At 41.2% G+C, this 19,074-nt stretch overlaps 2 long non-coding RNA genes and 1 other non-coding gene across 11 annotated transcripts; 1 reads left to right on the forward strand and 2 right to left on the reverse strand.

Annotated features, from left to right (window-relative positions):
• Positions 1-164: 164 nt before the first annotated feature.
• On the reverse strand, positions 165-3,586 carry LOC119020684. 7 transcript variants are annotated; one of them, XR_005075388.1, is made up of 4 exons: positions 3,447-3,586; positions 2,650-2,720; positions 1,112-1,249; positions 165-832 (listed from the first exon to the last, which is right to left on the reverse strand). It is a non-coding gene; the product is annotated as an uncharacterized LOC119020684 (long non-coding RNA). The 7 variants fall into 7 exon arrangements; XR_005075387.1 differs by having other exon boundaries at positions 2,645-2,720; XR_005075389.1 differs by lacking the exon at positions 3,447-3,586 and adding an exon at positions 3,094-3,182 and having other exon boundaries at positions 2,645-2,720.
• LOC119020686 lies at positions 2,831-6,078 on the forward strand. 3 transcript variants are annotated; one of them, XR_005075396.1, is made up of 5 exons: positions 2,831-3,110; positions 4,484-4,549; positions 4,849-4,885; positions 5,251-5,339; positions 5,622-6,078. It is a non-coding gene; the product is annotated as an uncharacterized LOC119020686 (long non-coding RNA). The 3 variants fall into 3 exon arrangements; XR_005075395.1 differs by lacking the exon at positions 2,831-3,110 and having other exon boundaries at positions 4,360-4,549; positions 4,810-4,885; XR_005075394.1 differs by lacking the exon at positions 2,831-3,110 and having other exon boundaries at positions 4,360-4,549.
• An 8,051-nt stretch (positions 6,079-14,129) lies between these two features.
• Positions 14,130-14,201, reverse strand: trnae-cuc. Its single transcript has one exon. It is a non-coding gene; the product is annotated as a tRNA-Glu (tRNA).
• Between the last annotated feature and the right edge of the window lie 4,873 nt (positions 14,202-19,074).

Raw genomic sequence — 19,074 nt, forward strand, 5'->3', positions numbered from 1 at the left:
GTTGTAGATGCGGTCGTCTTTTCATTTTGAATTTAACATCACTTTCTTTTATATTAGCCTTTGAGGAAGTGGTTGAATGTTGTTCAGTGATTTATTTTATTTCATTTCATTTTAGGCTATTTTATTTAATTTAAATCGGCTGAAAATGAAATACAGAAACAGTCTCACGATGGCTCCTCACTTTGGTTTTATTTCACATATTGAACAAAGTAAAAGTTTATTCAGTGGATATTTTAACTTGTAGTAGCTTTTACCACCAACAGATAATGTTTAACACACATCTGTGTCCTAACATCCTGCTGAGTAGTTGAACATGAAGTGGTTCTCACCTCCACCACGTCCGACAGAGGCTGAGGAGCTGATCCTGAGTCAGGCTGCAGGGTGACCAGAGGCTGAGGGCGTCACTCACCCCCAGGACCCAACATTAGAGGCAGACACACACTTACTGTCCACAGATTGAACTACAAGTCATTTAATCTTATACTCAATGCAGCAGCAAACTAGAAACACAGACTTTAAAATTACGCTGTTGGGAAAAAATACAATAGGCTACACTGATGGTTACTTTTGTAGTTATCTGTGGGAAATAAAGAAAGCCAAATTAAATGTGAGTTATTTCTCTTTTCTGGCTGTTGGAGGGTGATTGATTAACCTGCGAAGTGATTAAAAAAAAAAACAACAACAAAAAAAACACAAAGAGGATTTCTCCTCCTTTTTGAATTGTCCGTATACCAAGAACTGTCGAACGCCCTCTTCCTTGTTTCATGTCGAGTTCTTGGGAACATTTTCAGACACGGCTGAACAGGACCCTCCTCTCTGGATCTTGAGATGTCTAGAATACATATTGAGTAGTTATGGACACACATCGCATGGGAATAAATACTGAAATAATTCAATACAAGATGAAGTAGTGTGGCTCACAGTGGCTAACTTGTAGGTTGATGTGTAGAGCTTTTGCACAGTGAAAAGCTTCTGTTCAATGTAAGTGCAGCTGAATCTGGACCTTAGGCTAATTAATGCCATTAGTAGCACCTGTATTTGCCAGACTATATCATGTCAGAATAGCTGCTGTTCAAAAGGTTCACAGATAGGTTAGTAAGTGTGGGCCTACCACTTGGTCCTTTAGGTGCACACTATGTGGAGCTTGATGTGGATGTGGGGGTTCAGTGGCATCTCCTCCTAGCAGCTCTGGCTCACTGTCTTCCTCCTCAGAGGCAGACGTATGTGTCACTCTCAACAACTGAGGAAACTGCATTGTGAAAAATACAGATGGCGTCAAAATAAATAAAACAGCAACAAAATAACATCACACACACAATCATCTATTGTTACAGAGTGAGGCCAAACTGCTCAGTGTCCTAACTGGGCATGCAGTTTACTGCCTCTGTAAGCTCTGACCTGGGGCTGGTAGACTGGGTCCTTGTGTCTGACCACACTGACCTGCCTGACTAGCTGCAGCTTCAGAGCTGCCAGGGCTGCTGACATTGGTGCTGGAGTCTGTCTGGACCTGAGCTGTGCCTCATTTGTGCTTCTTAAAAGAAAAAAGCCTGAAATATCTCCCTTCCTCTTCATTCTTATCTGTCCTCATACAAAATAAGACAGTCTGGTTACACCCCGAGATTGTGTCTTAAACTATTCATCTTCATTCTCGTGCTATAGCTTATTTTATAATCAACTGTCAGCCTGGCTACTATACAATTAAACTGGATAATTTAATCTTGTCAGCACTAAGTAAATCCAAGAGTCTGGCTGCAGACCTCCAGTGTGGGGTCACTTCCAGTGCAGCCTCTAGTCTCAGGCCGGGAAGTGCAAGAACTTCAAAATAAAATAGTTTAGACACAATAAACTTCAAAATAAAGTCGTTTAGACACAATAAACCTCTAAATAAAATCCTTTAGACACAATAAACTTCAAAATAAAATCATGTAGACACTTTCTGTGAAAGCAATATCATCGCGATTTTGCTGCCGTTTTATATTTAATTAATCAACATTGTAATGTTCCATCCATCCATCATCTGTACACACATTATGTGTACGCCGCTTAATCCTCTGCAGGGTCGCGGGGGGGCTGGAGCCTATCCCAGCTGACTTAGGGCGAAGGCAGGGGACACCCTGGACAGGTCGCCAGTCTATCGCAGGGCTACACATAGAGACGAACAACCACACTCTCATTCACACCTACGGACAATTTAGAATGATCAATTAACCTCAGTATGTTTTTGGACTGTGGGAGGAAGCCGGAGTACCCGGTGAAAACCCACGCTTGCACAGGGAGAACATACAAACTCCACTCCAAACAGAAAGATCCCAGGCGTCCCAACCGGGACGCGAACCGGCGATCTTCTAGCTGTGAGGCACCAAATTACACAAAATGTCAATGATGAGAGGTTCAGGGATCGCCAAAGCTCCTGCAGTTTATCACCAATTACATGAATGTGTGGATGAACTTTCGCGACACATCTAACAATCATTGAGACATTTCAATGCTGACGCGCCGTGTCATGATATACTGATATTGATGATAACTGCAATATTTAAAAATCAAATACTGATATTGTGTCAATGATAATATTGACACAACATATTGACTTTACAAATTTCAATTGTTTACATCACAGCTTTGCATGTTGGCTGATATTTACTGAACTTTCTGTCCCTCCACTCTAACCAAGGATGCCTGTTGATGACTCTCAGTCCACAAGGCTGGCCAGTTCTCATCTAAAACAAACAAGGAGATACACAGAGGGATAAAAGCATTGTATGCTGTTGACTACTGGACCCACCCACCCACACACACACACACACACACACACACACACTGTCTCTGCTGATTGATAGTGCTGCTGTGCCTTGGTTGCTCAGTAAAGAAAGGTGCTAACAAGCTAGCTTTATCTATCTAATCTAGATATAACGCTAGCAAGGTTAGCTAGTGAGTTAGCCAGATTTCATGGTAAAACTATTAAACACTGACTGACGTTGAGAACCTCACCAGCAGCTAGCTAACGTCAGTTACACCAGATATGGCACGGCAGTAAATATAATTCAATACCAACACCAACAATCCCAGGCTGTTACAATATTATCTACTAACCTGGATGTGACTTTCAGGTATGAGGTTTAAGTTACCGTTAGCATCAGGCTCCTTTTCTGTAACATGAAGTGATTCTACATTATGTGAGGTTGGGCTTGATTTTTTTGGGCCCGGTCTAAGCTCTACTTCAGGCTAACGTTAGGTCATTGCCTTTCATAATGTTGGCGGCTGAGCGGGCGGAAGATCCAGCATCGCCTTCTCCTCCTGCAGATGCATCATTTCTTTCTAATTAACCTACGTTACATAAGCCTACTTGAACTTGAAGTAGTTGAACTATTGGGGACAAGATCTCTTCTCTAAATATGCAGTCAAATCGTCAGTGTAGAACAACTTCTCATCAGTTTAAAACTTACTTCAGAGTGATGTAATTAAAGTAGGTCCTCTCATCCATTCGTGTTTTCAAATACGTTTATTCTGCCTCCCGTGTTTGTCTTTCCGTAATATGCTATTTTGAACGTGACGTGCAGAGACCTGTCAATCAACTGAGGTGGCGTCTGAGGTGTCCAATCAGGTTCCAGAGGTGGCCAGCGCTACCAGGGCATCACTGTAGCTCCGCCCCTTTATGAATGTTCATAAAATATTACTTCATGAAAATTCTTTTCAAGAAATTTCAGCCAAATGAAGGCAAATAATTTCAAAAGTAAAGCAATTTCAAATGTGAAAACTGTTTGGTGAGTTAGTGAGTATGTGAGTATTGGCTGTGACTGTGTGACAGGCATAATAACTGGCAAGAAAAAAAATCAGATAAAAGTGGGCACCATGAGTGATAGTCGGACGACGAGAGAGGTCTATAAATACGGCTGGAGTTCCTCGCTGATATTGTAGGAGCTAATGCCACTGAGCGTGCTCCCGCTTCATAGCTGGTCGAACCATGCTGCTGAGCATGGGTCCCGCTAACATCAATGCATGTCAGCCCGCTTACAGGACAGGCATTCCCGGCCATGAGTGACGGTAGAGACCGGCTCCCTCCTCATAGACCGGGGAAAGCCACAATACAAGCCGGCTGTCAATGCATGATAATGAAGCGGTAGAGCTCCGGTGGGGTTAGTTCCTACTTTTGCAACTAAAGAGGTAGTAGTAGTTGGTTATTAAGTTTTATATTTCATATCAATGTGAAAACTTTAATGAGTAAATAAATATATATTTTTTATTTTACTCTCTCATTCCGACCGTGTAATAATGCTAAACCATTTATTTAAGGAGTTGTCGTCACTTCATGTGTAAATGGTTCAAAGGGGAAAATATTTTTTTTTGGGGGGGGGGAGACATTAGAAAAGAAGTGATGAAATCAGAGCCTGCATGCCTTCTAAATGTGGCAGGTTGACATAACATAGTTAGATTGTGTTCTTTAATAGTGGTGTCACTGAGTCCTTGTTTTGTCATTTGCCAGTTCCTCATGATGTGACCCTGCCTGCATTTGGGGTGTCGTGTCACGTGAGCACTGACTGAGCTGATGGTGGGTTGAGGGTTTGTTGTTGCTCATGTGAATCTTAATTTGTATTATTTAAGAGTATTACATAAGAGATATTCTGCTTTGAATAATGTTTTGTGTATCATATGATTTTTTTTTAAATTTAATTTAATTTAAATTTTTTTTTTAAAGAGAAAAAAAAAATTAAATCAATGACCATGCAAATGTTTCTAATTTCCGAAGTTAAAATAAGGACATAAAATGTCTCCTGCTTCACTGTTTAGTCCATTCTATGTTTGTCTCAGTGTTTACTTGCATACTTGACCATGATTGGCTTCCAACAGTTGTGATGTCGTGGCTGAGGTCACCGTGATCGTACAGGTGTGTTGTGTTTATTCTTGTACCTGTACAGTATGTAATGAGTTTGAAGAATCACTGGAAAATCCTGACTATCAACTTAGTTGGGCATTGACAATGTCCTCTAGCAACGCCAAAGCAGCTGCTGTATCATGTGGCACAGTCATCACGCAATGCATAAAAGTAGGCAATTATTGATGTATGGTTCATTCATGAGTGTGATTTATAACTAAATCACTTTTAAAAGATACCAGCATGAATGCAAGTCCTGCAACCAAGTGTCCCTCACTTGAACTCAAAGATAGGCTTAGAAAAAATAAAACTCTTTCAGTCTGACACAATCTCTGAATCAAAATTATTTGGTAATTTTTTTCTCTCTCTCACCATAGTTATGTGAAAAAGGAAGGACGTCATCTTCATCAAAACAAGATGAGAACGTTATCGTTGTCCCTTTTCTTCTGTCACGTTTCATCACCAGGTTAGATCACATTATCAGTAATGATATTCAGTGTTAAGTAAAGGTTTCATAAAAATGAAGCAGTTCATAATAAATAAAGAACTGATATTATAGACACACACACAAACAAAGAGGACAAACAAACAGCTGGTTTGTGGAGGTTTGTGATGGAAAGAAGAAGCTAAATGAGCAGTGATGAAGCTGCTGTAACATATAAAGACGTTGTTGTTGAGCGTGTGTGTGTGTGTGTGTGTTGAAGAGTATAAAGAGTGTATAAAGACTGGGTCCCGCTGTGTTACTCAGGCTGCACTACAGCATCTATTGACAGGCGCGATCCCACTACTGAGCGGCACGGGGGCTTTGACCTGCTCCGTCTCCGACCTGGGCCGGTGCACCCCTCCTTAGACGACCTGGTGGTCCCGGGCTCCCCCAGGAGTACCATATCGATCCCGAACTTAGTGCGGACACCCGATCGACATAGTCCGCTGCAGCTCAGAGGTCCTGAGCTCAAACGATCCTCCAGCCTCAGCCTCCCGGGAGCTTGGATTACAGGCGCGCGCCACCGCACCCGGCCAGGAAACTCTGCGTCATAGAGGGTCTGGACTTTGACTGACGTGACGTCACCAGGGAGTACCCTCAGGTGGCATTTATTGAAAAAAACCTGCATCTGCAGTGTGGACTCACATTACATTTCTCATGGGAACGATTTTGCAGAAGACTACAGACCGGACACAGTGAGAATCAGGGCCGGCTCTTGACATAGGACATAATTACTTACTTACTTACTTACCTACCTACTTGTTTATTTATTTATTTATTTATTCATCTATTTATCCTCATTTGCAATAAATTGTCTTCTGTTTTGTTGTACTGTTTGTTGTCATGTGCGATGTCCATCTTTATCATTTATGATTATACATGCGGTAGCCTAGAGCGCCACATGCTGGAGGGGTTCTGTAAATGAAGAAAATGCTCTTCTGTCTTGAAAATAACAAATGAACAAAGAAAGACAGAAAGACGAACAAACTGTGTCTCCCTGCTGTTGGTGGATGTATGCTCAGCGCATTGACAAACTGACGCTATGAGCTCACCAGACCACACCCCTGTTTATCACCTCACAAAGCCGTTATCTGCGATGGCCGAGCGGTTTAGGTAGATGTCACTTCGAATGTTCTCAGTGCGCATGCGCACAAGTGTTGCGATCCTGAGGTTCGTGAGTTCGAGTCCAGGAACGGACCAGGCTGCGCGAGCTGTCTGTCCTGTAACTAAACAAAAGCTCAGCTGATGGTAACAAAAATGACTGTTTTGATCAGTGTTGTATGAATGACTAAAAACTCAAGCCAGAATATCGATCAGACTATGGCTGCTGAGGAGACTCAATGCCTCTCATTTACACTTTCACACATGTACCAGTCAATCTTTGACAAACAGACAGGAACCAAAAACAAGGTATGTAACGTTCTCTGATGATTATAAACGTTAACTGCTGCTTATATATGTTTAGTATACAGGTAGGCACCAAACCTCAGGATGTATTTTATTATGTTCTTATGAGTGTTTACAGCTGCCAGTGTGTGTGAAGTTGTTACTGTGTTGATACGTGACAGTTAAATATTGAATCTGTGTTATAATAACCAGATCCTGACATGTAGGCTAAATGTGACATCTGTGGGCATAAAAAGCACCAACGTCATTTTTATAAATACAGTGATTTTTAATAATTTAATAATACCAATCACTCAGACAAATTTTTATTATTATAATTTTTTCTGCATATTCTTGACTTTGAATGGGAGCAGCTGTAACGCTGCAATTTCCCGTCGGGGATCAATAAAATATTTCTGATTCTGTTGCCTATATTATGCTGTTGTCCTTATTTAAAGTTAAATTAGTTTAACCAAGTTGAGAGTATGGTAGACATATGTCTCATTTACATGTCAGGATCTGGTTATTAAAGACAGATTCAATATTTCATTTCTCATCACAGTAACAGCGTTACATTCATTAACAGCTCAGAAACATTATACAAATACATCCTGTGGTTTGATGCCTACTTGTATACTGAACATATAAGGACTAGTTGATGCTTATAATTATCAGAGAAAGTAATGTGTTGTTTTTGGTTCCTCTCTGTTTTTCTAAATGAGAGGTATTAACTTATAGCACTTTGTAGAAGAAGGAGCTTTACAAGGACGACATTTTGACAAATTGAAGAGATGTGGTGGTGGTGGTGAACACCTTGGGGTGCAGCAGCACACAGCGGGAGCCTCGTTGATGATTAATCGGAAGAAATCTGCTGAATTTGTTAATTTTCAATGATTGTGGTCAACAAGCCTGACAAATGGGACCTCATGAGGGGAAAAGTCAGGGGATCAAAATGGTTACAAGTGATGCTAAGTACTCAAAAAGTACTTCGTAGTTTAAATGGATTTAAATTTCGGTTCCATGATGAAGTGTTAGATTACTATAGCTGTATCTTATCATGTTTGCTGAGTGTGCTGAAATTGTAACTTTCAAAAACTTAAGTCACCAGAATCATTTTCCTCAAACTCAGACTCTGCTATATTACTGTTACAGCCAATGATTTAGTGATTCCCTGTAAACGTCACCACACACCTTTATCCTGCGCTCACTGAACTGCACTTTGCAGCGCAGCACGCAGTGAGGTGTGCACCTGCCTCACTCCACCACTAGGGGGAGCAGGTCCCCTTTTCTTGCTGAGTGCCGAGTGCCACATCTCACTGACCTGATGTGATGATTTAAAAAGTTTGCATAATTCCTTCAAAGAAAACTGACTTATTGCACACTTTCCCTCTGTGTGATATTGGCTGTCAGTGGAACATCAAACGGATGTGCCTCTGAGTACAGAGAGGAGAGAGGGGTGACGTATAAGAAGGAGACGCTCAGAGAGTCATCCTACAAACAGTGCAGTCGTTTGAAGGAGTTGTCAGGTCTTGTTATAGTTACAAGTATGCATAGGATGTGCACTTTTCAAATTACAACTTGTATTTGGTTGCAGTTGCGGATCTTATTTATTGCACAAAAACATCAAATGTCATGATGCTGATGATTTTATTTTATACTATCATTAGTCAGTCATGTTCTGATTGGTGAAGTGGACTGTAGCCTGAAGCACAGTCTTTCAAGCCCTGGCAGCATATTTTTTTGGGCCATTTTTCAGAGAATATGAATGAAAGAACAAAAACTCTTTTTTCCCTCATGGTTAGTGGTTGGGTGAAGCCATTTATTATCAAACAATTATGTTTGTAAATGATAATGACAAGAGAAACTACCCCAGTGACCCTCATCAAAAGTGTGAGTGGAGGTTTTGGCCTGATAACACACAAGTCGACACATACAGGTTTAAATGGCTACTAAAGGTAACCATCCTCACCTGTGATCTGTTTGCTTGGATTGCGAGCCATGGCGAAAGCAAAATAATTATTAAAGGATCTGTGGGAGAAGGTAGGTGAACTACATAAAACAGGAAAAGGATATAAAAAGATATACAATTCACTGAGAATGCCAATCAGTCGTGTTCAAACTCTAGTTAAGAAGTGGGAAATGAGGATAGAAAACTTGGTCAAAACTGATGGCAAGATGAATGCAGCATGTTATCAGAAAGAAATGGAGGAAGATTTGCACTCATCAGCCTGGACGTTCATGCTTGGACGTTCCAACATGACAGTGATCCAGAACACAAGACCAAGTCCACCTGTTATTGGTTCCAGCAGAAAAAAGTGAAGGTTCTGGAGCGGCCATCTCTGTCTCCTGACCTCAGTATCATTGAAACACTTTGGGGATCTCAAACATCCAGTTCATGCAAGACAGCCCAAGACTTTACAGGAACTGGAGGCTTGTTGAAGAATGGGCAGCTTTACCATCTGAGAAAATAAAGAGCCTCTTCCACAACTACCACAAAAGACTTCAAGCTGTCACTGATGTTAAAGGGGCAACACACCATATTAAGAACGAGGTTATGTGATGAGGGTCATTTGGGTAGTTTCTGTTGTCATTATGATTTAAAAAGAGCAAACACAATTGTTTGATAATAAATGGCTTCACCCAACCACTAACCATGAGGGAAAGAAAAGCTATTGTATAATCATTCATATTCTCTGAAGAATGTGACTAATTGTCTTTAGACTTACACTTGTTAGACTTTGGTGTTCCCTGGTGGGAGCATCAAGAAGACACTATGGAAGCTCTAACTACCTGACTACAACAAATGTAAATCAATCAATCATCAAAACACATTCAATCATTTAAAATAAAATAGCAAAATAAATATATAAATAGCTTACTTATGGTAGAGCCATGAACGTATGACTCTATACTCTTTATACTTCACAACTATGAAGGACCCACGTGTAAGAATGTAGTGTCACCTCTGAGACAGAGAAACTGTAATTAGTTAGGTGAACACCAAAATAGTTTTATAAAGATAATTAGCCTCATGATATCACAACTGATCATTGTCAAAACAAAACAGGGAAATTAGCAACATTACAGCAGCAAAGGAGAGCAAAAACAGAGCATCAATTAAAAACAGCACTAATGAATAACTACTAAAACAGATTAGACATATAGATAAAAGTGAAAAGCAGTATACACAATATAAACAACATGAATAAGAAACAAAAAACTCCCAAAATAGTGAGACTATTGCACACTGACAAGAGTATTTACAGCATTTCACACAGGGTGGGGGCCGCTCTCTACCAGGGATAATAGCTTAGCTGTCGCCCCCCTTTCTCCCACCACCTGCACTGAGACCGGTGGGCATCAAGGCCTTCTTGGTCAGTTTGTCAAGTCCCTTACTGTCAGTGATGCTGCTGACCATAGACATATATACATAGACGCCTCATTGAGTGCTGGACTGTACGTCGACGTCGCCGCCATATTGAAAGTGGCAGCTCTGTGAACTAATACAAGTCAATGGAGTGAACTTTAAGCCTCATAACTGTTGGAATCCTGTCCTTTAGATTAGAACACGCCATGTATCTGCATGCCCACCTCACATGTGTAAGTCTCTGTAGTTCTCTAGGCTTCTCCTGTGGATACAGCTCTTTCTGAACAGTAAGCCACTTGACATGAACAGCAGAGCCAGATACAAATCTGTAAATGTTCTGCAGAAGTGCAAACAAGTCTGTCATCCCAGAACTGAGGGACTCAAACCTCAGGCCTGCATTGTGTATTTTATTTGAAAGTAATTACACGTGGCTTTTTTTTTTTTTTTGTATAGAGTTCAAAAGAATTTGGTGTTTTGCCTTGTTACAAACAGAAATAAAATGTCAGTCTTTTTCCATTTCTAGTTCTTTAATTTCATAAATCAAACTAACTATATTATTATTGTTCTTATTTACATAGCACAAGTGTAATTAAACTTTATATGCCGCGTATCTTTCTAAATAGGTTTTGTGGCTGTAGGTGGGTTTTATCTGGTGGGAAACAGCCCCAAATGGCCCTTTTAATATTGTGGGTTGCAGACCCCTGACCTAGAGGAAATTTGTCATGGACTCAAAGTGAGTAGTGCATAGTAGTTGTCATGACCAGGACAACCACAACAATGGTTTGGACTCAACTGCACAAAAAGACACAGAATAGGCAAGGTAACAGTCTTTCCTGGAAACAGGTTCAGTACACAGGTAGTCAGTCAGCAGGGCAAACAGATCAGACAAGGATTAGGCAGAGGCGAGGTCGATGGAAACACAGGCTGTAATCAAAACACTTGTAGACACTCGGAACAAAAGGCTGGGGGGGGGACAAGAAGACGAACTGGCAACAGACAGTGGAAACACAAGGACTACACACACACACACACACACACACACACCAGGTGAAGGTGATCGGGGCGAGACAGACAATCAAGTAGGAGGACGAAACCCCTCACGCAGGGGAGGGAGATCTGGACCGAGAGGTGAAACACAAGGCAAGAACAGGGACAAAACTATAACATGGACCCAGACATAGCAGCTGCCCTTACAGGAGATAAATACACATAAAATACATATAGCAGCTCAAGGCGTACACGTAGGCTGCATACACACTCCAATAAAAGATTCAAGCAAATCAGTAAATAAATAAATAAATAAATAAATAAATAAATAAATAAATAAATAAACAAAAGCTTGGTCTTCTAGTCTGGTCCAGACTTCATTGGCCATCTTAATCTTGAATCTTGGGTCTAAGGCTGTGCCCTCCTCCAACAACTGCCTGATGCTCTCATCCTGCAAGACAGAAACATAGTATAGTAGTCATGTCTCTGAGTATATCTAATGAAAATTATTAGGCTACATACTTGGATTATGCTACATACTTGGTATCGTTTTGAGAGGTCACCTCAGATCTTGTCCTTGATGGTCTGTGTAAAGAGGAGTCCTCATCAGTAACTGTCAAGCAGTGGTGCAGTCCAGTTTATTGTAGTGGGTATACTGTGATGATTCCCTCCCAGCCTCGTACACACACGTTCTGGACCGACACCCTATAAGCACCACCACACTCATTAACGCATACATACAATACATCACAATGTAATAACAAAGAGATGCTGCTGGGTGCCAGAGAACTTACACTGGACATAAGTAAATAATAAATGCTGCTATCCTGTTTGTGGGTGCTACTGCGTGCACTAACATTGTTTTTTTTTTTTTTTTAATTCATTTATGTAAGGTAACAGGTTCCTCACACAAACAAGGAGATGCTGCTGATGAATGCTGATGTTAAGCCTGCTCAAACTTTACTTATTTTTCATTTGTACATTTTGTCCCACACATCTCACATAAATGGGTAAAAGTGCTCTGTTTTTATGTCTGTAGATTCGTGGATTTGTAAAGCAAAATGACCAGTTGCCTTAATGCGAGCTGGAGTCTGTTGTTTGATGTCATCCAACATGTCTTCAGTTCACCTACTTATAGTGTCATCTGACTAGGGGTGTCACGATTCTCCAAATCCTCGATTCGATTACATTTTTGATTCTAAGGTCATGATTAGATTTGATTCTCGATTTTTACATTTATCTTTTTAAAGCACAGGTTGCTATGCCATTTTTGCAATATAATATCTGACCTTTGTTCGCAATGTACCACGCAAATTTAAAACATTTATTAACAACACAATGTAACAATAACTTATATCTTCAGTCAACTGGAAACTTAAACAAAACAACCTGCCATCTAGTTTCTGCAGAGCTTGCAAACTGTGGCTTTTTTGTCAACAATTCGAACGTTGTCATCATAACTCACTGGAAATCCAAAATACTTCCACACCTGCAGCTTCAGGAATCATGACACCCTTACATTTGACAGAGGTATAGTTTTCAGTTTGTCTGCTATGGACTGATCCAACACCTCTCTGACCATGTCCAAGGCTGCAGGTAAGATAAAGTCCTCTGCGATGGTTGTGGGGCTTCTTTAACTTAGCAGTACAATGTGCCACCTGGTAAGATGCACGGAGTGCCTGGTTTTGCTTGGAGCACGAAGAACTAAGACACTTTTGTGATGTCCTCAGGTCTTGAGGTCGTCTTTGAAAGTACTCAGCAGGTTTATCTTTGAGAGAGACATGTTTGGTTGCGTTCACAGCATGTGGTGGTGGTCTGGTTTCCACTCACAGGGTTGTGAAGTGGCCTGAGTAAAGCTCATACATGGTGGCGGTGAGACGGGCCTGATCTCCTGTCGGGACCACAGCGCTACAACAGCTGGACTGAACCCACCGCAGATGTTTCTCAGTGACCAGATAGTAAGCATTAGTCGTTTTTTAATGTCTGGATACAAAACCATAGTCACACTTTATTAGCAGCCACGCTGCCCTCAGAACAGAAAGGCTTTCAAGGAACATAGAAATGTTCTTGTTTCTCAGGTAGTCTCAGATAAATCACGGCTTTCTACAAGTTGGATTGTCATAATTACGATACATCCGATACGACATGAACGCAGCATTCAACCATTTCTGACTGATAAACATCTTCCGCTTTTAGTTTGTCATCCAGCCTTTCCGCAAATAAAATCTGTTGAGTCCAAGCCTAACCTGAAGTAACCTGATGACATCATCGCAGAGGTGAAGACATTTGATACCATCAGTAGGCGAGTCAACGTTGACATTTTCACACCTGGCAACACACTGGCTTACAATATCGTATCTCATTCCTCGTATGCAGATGTTCCCATACGGTGCACGAGAGGTCACTGAATGGTTTGATGAGTATATGAATGATGTGAATCCTGTGCGGTGGTATTTTGCGTCATCTGATCTCAGTTTAAAGGAGACATATGATGCTTTTCTTTATTTGTTCCCTTTGACTCAGTGTTTTATATACAGTGCGTCCTTATGCATGTTCAAGATCTGAAGTTTCCCTCATCAAAAACCTCTCTAAATAACAACAGTTTATCATTCTGACACGTTTGTGTTCGGCAAGATATACTTGCAGACTTTATTTCAGGTATTTAACCGAAAACCAATTAAAAAAAACCTCGTAGACTTTGAGAAGAGGGAACCACGTGTGGGAAAATGCCAACAGATTTCTGTGTTTTAGGACTACAAACTGCATGAAGGTTATAATGTTCAGTTACTGTTTCAGCTATTATGAGATAGTTTATTAGGAGTATATATAATATAATAATATATATATAAGCAACATTTGCAAAAAAAGGCAAAAGTGGCTGCCTACAAACAAACTGGTTTTCTAAGCTTACTTTCTCTTTTTTATTATCATTTTTCAGCCTTTTATGGCTTTGTTGATAGGACAGCTTCAGATATGACAGGAAACAAGGTAAGAGAGAGGGGCTGACACACAGCAAAGGGCCCAAAACAACATTCCCTGACCGGGAATCGAACCCGGGCCGCGGCGGTGAGAGCGCCGAATCCTAACCACTAGACCACCAGGGAGCCAGTTTCAACCCTCAAAGACTCAACTGACCTTTATGTGTCACATTATCGCTAACTCTTTTTTTATTTACGGTGCCCAGCACTATGATAACTAATCATAGATATTACAGTGACAGCCTCAATGACATTTCCCTTTGTCTTCTTCCTTTCTTTTTATTCCTTTTCTCTTCTTGTGCACCAACTGCTCAGCCAATCAGAGTGATATTTCTCACCAATTAGCTCCAACAACAATTCCACATGCTCAGTCGACCTAAAAACCCGTAAGTTTAAACCCTATGGTATTGTTCATGTTCACACCTGGTCAAACAGGGCATGAAGTCGGGGGAGATGTTTGCTTTTGGAGAAGCTTCAAAGTGTCATATGCTGCCACACCAGTCGGAAAAGATGTTTCAGATGCTGTTAGACAATCACACGGCCGCCTCACTGAAAGAGGGCCTTAAAAGAAGAGTTGGGCATTTTTGGGACGCTTAATTTAGCATAAAACCCTGGCTCTGGATGAAGGTGACAGAAGCAGCCCTGCCCTGATTCCAGCCTTTACACAAAGCTAAGCTAACTGGCTGCTGGCTGATGTTTCCTGTCGACCATACAGACATGTGAGATGCATCGATTTACTCGTCTAACAGAGTTTCACGCTGTAGAACCGCTTGTTTCACGTTTGTATGATAAAACATTATCATACTATTCACTTGTTTTCAGCAGGCCCTAAACCTATCTATGTTAACAGTAAACATCGATGTTAACAGTCAAAATCTATTTTAGGGTTTATAAGTAAACAGTTGGAGATTGCAGCCAGGATTCCTGTTACGATAAGTCTGAGAGATGACACATGAGAAGACTTCAGGGCTTTTAAAGAGAAGACAAGAAGACGATGTGTTGTACACGCCTTGCACACCAAGAGCACATCAGAGCAGTTACTACACCCTGTTAGTTTTCAGTCCATGACAATATCCTCACATTTGTCTGATGTTTTTTTTCACTTCAGCCATGGAAGTTATGATGTCATTGGCAGATGGCGGCGGGAGGCAGCTGATTCAGAGCTGATTGTCTCAGCACTGACAAGTAATGACGCTGCACTGACACACAGAAAGGGCAAAAGAAATGATTCAATATTAAGAACACACACACACACACACACACACACACACACACACATCACCACAAAATGACAAATGAGCCAAAGTCCAGCACCTTAACCCTAACCCTATGTAAAAGAGCACTCCAACCGATACTCCCTCCATGCAGCCCCTCTTTGCTCAGAACCCCAAAAATATGGAGCCAACCTCCAATCAGACCAGACATGATGTCAGATGAGGTGATTGAGAGCAACGGGATGCCAAATGATCGGTGACAAGACGAGACACCGCAAGGATGAAATGAGCTGAGACGACGGGGGTTTATGAGGAGCGGACATTTGCCGCAAATAAGTCTGTTTGTCTCAACACTAATGATTTCATGTCCCCTGTCTCCCAGAGCGAAACCAGCTACAGCGCTGCAGCTTCTTCCTGAGCGGACTGACACGTGTCCTGCAGAACAGCGACAAGACAACGGCGCCAACCTTGACCTGACAAACTGATGAGCGAGCTAAAACAGAGGGAGATTCGCTCGTGAAGTTGCACACAGAGACTGGTTGTTCGGGGAGACTCTCTGGATTCAGCTCTGCCAGTCACACGATCAGCACCCACCGGGAGAGAAATCTGCCAGCATTACTGCAAAGTGCACTACTGCTCGAGTTATCCTGCCATTGTAATGGCCTCTGTGACTCACTAGAAAATCAGCAGGCACAAAAAAAGAAAAACTGGCTTTTGTCACGAAAGTGTCCACAAGCAGTGAGTTTGGTTGCTGAGGAACAGGGGAAGTTGTGTGAGGGACGCCGGCGGTGATACAGACAGCGACAGAGATGGCGAGTTTTGAGAGTTGAGAGATTTGTGACATATAGCGTGTTTGGAGTGTATAGTTAGCATGTTATATAGTGTTTAGTGTAGTGTGTTTAGTATGTATAGTTGTTTTCTTGTGTTGTGAGTCAAAACAAGGAGAAGACTGCTGGATGTGGAACAGGCAGGAATGAGCTGAGGAGCCCTGAGCCTGAGGCACTGCCTGCATCTAAAGGTCCCATAGTATACTGTTTTTCATCAATTTCACACGGCTGTCAGAGGTCTAACAACTCTGTATTCGATATGCATTGCCCCAAACCCATCTGTGGTCCTGAATTTCAGCTGTCTAAAAGTTGCTCAAATGAGCTCTGCAGAGCTCTCCCTGAGAACAGTCTGTTTCTGTGCCCATGGGTGTAGCGGACGCAGGGTTAGCGGGGGACATGTCCTCCACACTTCCTGTATCACTGTCAACCACACTTTTTACAGATATTATCGAGCTCTGTTTCCTCGTTGTGATTTGTTTCTCCTGGTCCCGCCCCCCATCGAAATGGCCAGAAGGGCGAAGGAAGCGCACGTTCACAAAAAGCTCGCCCCCGAGCAGTTGTGCTCTTTCCACAGAGGCACTGTGGAGAGAGCTAAGGTTCAATACTGACTCTTTTTTAGCGAGTTTTATCTGAAGCTGTTGTAGAAATGAAATCCAAATTTCATGACTGTCTGTTATATTTTTAACTGGGACAACAGCACATATGTTTTTTCTTTTTATGTCTCTATTAACACAACCAACTACTGTTATTACTATCAATAAAAAATGTTATATTTGTGACAGACTTTCAATTTTGAACATTATGGATTTTGGTAGAAAGTGTGCTCATTCATTTATAGGCCAAGTATGAATTGCTATTTTATCATATTTGTCTTAAATCCAGCTCCATTATAGCAGGTAAAAACGGGGAAAGAAGTCAGGAGAACAAATTTGAAAGATGTGTGAGCCTCCTTTCATAATCAACAGAGGGGGAACAGTATCTGACTGTAATATTCCAAGTTGTCAGGATGCGTTTCCCCTGTTTTAAATGGTCAAATTGAATGATATCAGCCTAAAAATCACAGGACCTATCTGTTGTGGGGAACAAAGTCAGGAGTATGAATTTCAAAGATGTCCGAGCCTCCTTTCATTTTGAACAGTATCTGACAGTAGAATTCCAGCTGTCAGGATGCATTCTGTTTTTGTACGAAGCTGAAGTTAGCCTCCGATTGACCAGCTTCTGATTCGGCACTTAAGGGGAAAGTTGAGAGGAAATCAACGTAACATGCAGTGCACTGATTAATCTACAGGCCCTGAAGATTCATTCAGACACAGTTTCTGATCTGTGATACCTTTATTCTATTTGTGAAAATGCAATAAAGGCAGATTTCACTGTTTTCTCATCATATAAACCACATTAGACCTGGTCTAGGGCAAAAACCACTGTACCTAGACTTCTCAGATCTGGCCTAGATTATCCTACAGAGGCTAAACATTCATTATAACACAGTGTCTGATCTGTGGGGATAATTTCACAAAACTCAGTGAAATTCTAACCACAAACAGTCAGATAGTGAGTATACATTCGGCATCTCTCATCTCTTGTCAGAAAAAGAGAGACGCTCTGCAATGCGTCCTTTACACACAGCTACTTCTGATTTCATCCCTGTTACGCATGGTATTTGTTTTCACACTACCTACACGGGGTTTAAATTTAGGTTACTAAATACAAGTGTCTTTATTAGTGGAAAAGGGGTGTTTTTTTGTTTTGTTTTGTTTCTTTTTTTACACTGGGCAACGGTTCTCAGTGTTATTATTATTAGCTATTATTATTTTTATTACACCGGGCAACAGTTCACAGTGTATCAGGACAAACCCGATTAACGATAACAGACTCTTTTCCCCTATCACAAGAGGAGAAATGGAAGAAGTGACCTACTCGAAAAAGAAAGTCCAAGTGCTTCATCTCCCCTCCTCCACTGAAAAAGCGTCTTGTGGAATCTGCAACATCTGCCAGCCAAAAACATCCAAAGACTAAGAGTCACATCAAAGGTGCAGCAGTACACCCGCCACCACAAAAAATACAGGGATGCCGTCCATATTAGGGAGGAGAAGGGTGGATAGAGCAGCAAACAGTGTCGATGACAAATACATGTACAGTGGACAACCTCCTGTATATGCTTCATATGGCTATTAAGAGGAGACCTGGGATTAAAACTGACCTTAATACTTGTTCCAATAATTGGATTTCCACCCGACTACAAGTCCACAAAATTTTGAAAAGGAGGAGTGGTCCCAGGGGAAATTATTGTGGCTAAACACCACTGGATGATTTAAAGGGACTTCATGGGATGCTTATGGGACAGAGGAAGACATGGTTGCATGTCGTCTTGAGTATCTCATGACAACAGAAATCATGCAAAAGTGCAAGAATGCAGCTTGTCCTGTTGTGAGAAGATGAGTCAGCAGTACTGATGGCCAGGTGGAGGAAAGGTAATTGCAAATCATGACTTTTTAAAAAATATATATTTATTGGTTTTTGTATTCATAGAATGCAAATCATGACTTTTACCGACTATTTAGCAATTGACCAGTCAATGAAGATGTGTTTAACGTTTCTCAAGAGATAAACATTACTTTTTTACTGTTCTGTAGTGAGAAAGAAGAGATCTTCATGTCCATCTGAAACGAGATGGAGAGATGTAGCTTAATCTGAAAAAATAAAGATGTTAAAAAAAAATGGACAATAAAGGTTTCACAAATCAGAAACTGTGTCTGAATGAAGCTTTAGCCTCTGTAGGATAATCTAATCCAGATTTGACAAGTCTAGGCATAGTGGTTTTTGATCAGGACCTGGTCTAATGTGGTCTATATGCTGAGAAAACAGTGAAATGTGCCTTTATTGCATTTTCACAAATAGAATAAAGGTTTCACAGATCAGAAACTGTGTTATAATGAATGTTTAGCCTCTGTAGGATAA

The sequence above is a fragment of the Acanthopagrus latus genome, chromosome 6, assembly GCF_904848185.1.
Source record: "Acanthopagrus latus isolate v.2019 chromosome 6, fAcaLat1.1, whole genome shotgun sequence".
NCBI lineage: Eukaryota > Metazoa > Chordata > Actinopteri > Spariformes > Sparidae > Acanthopagrus > Acanthopagrus latus.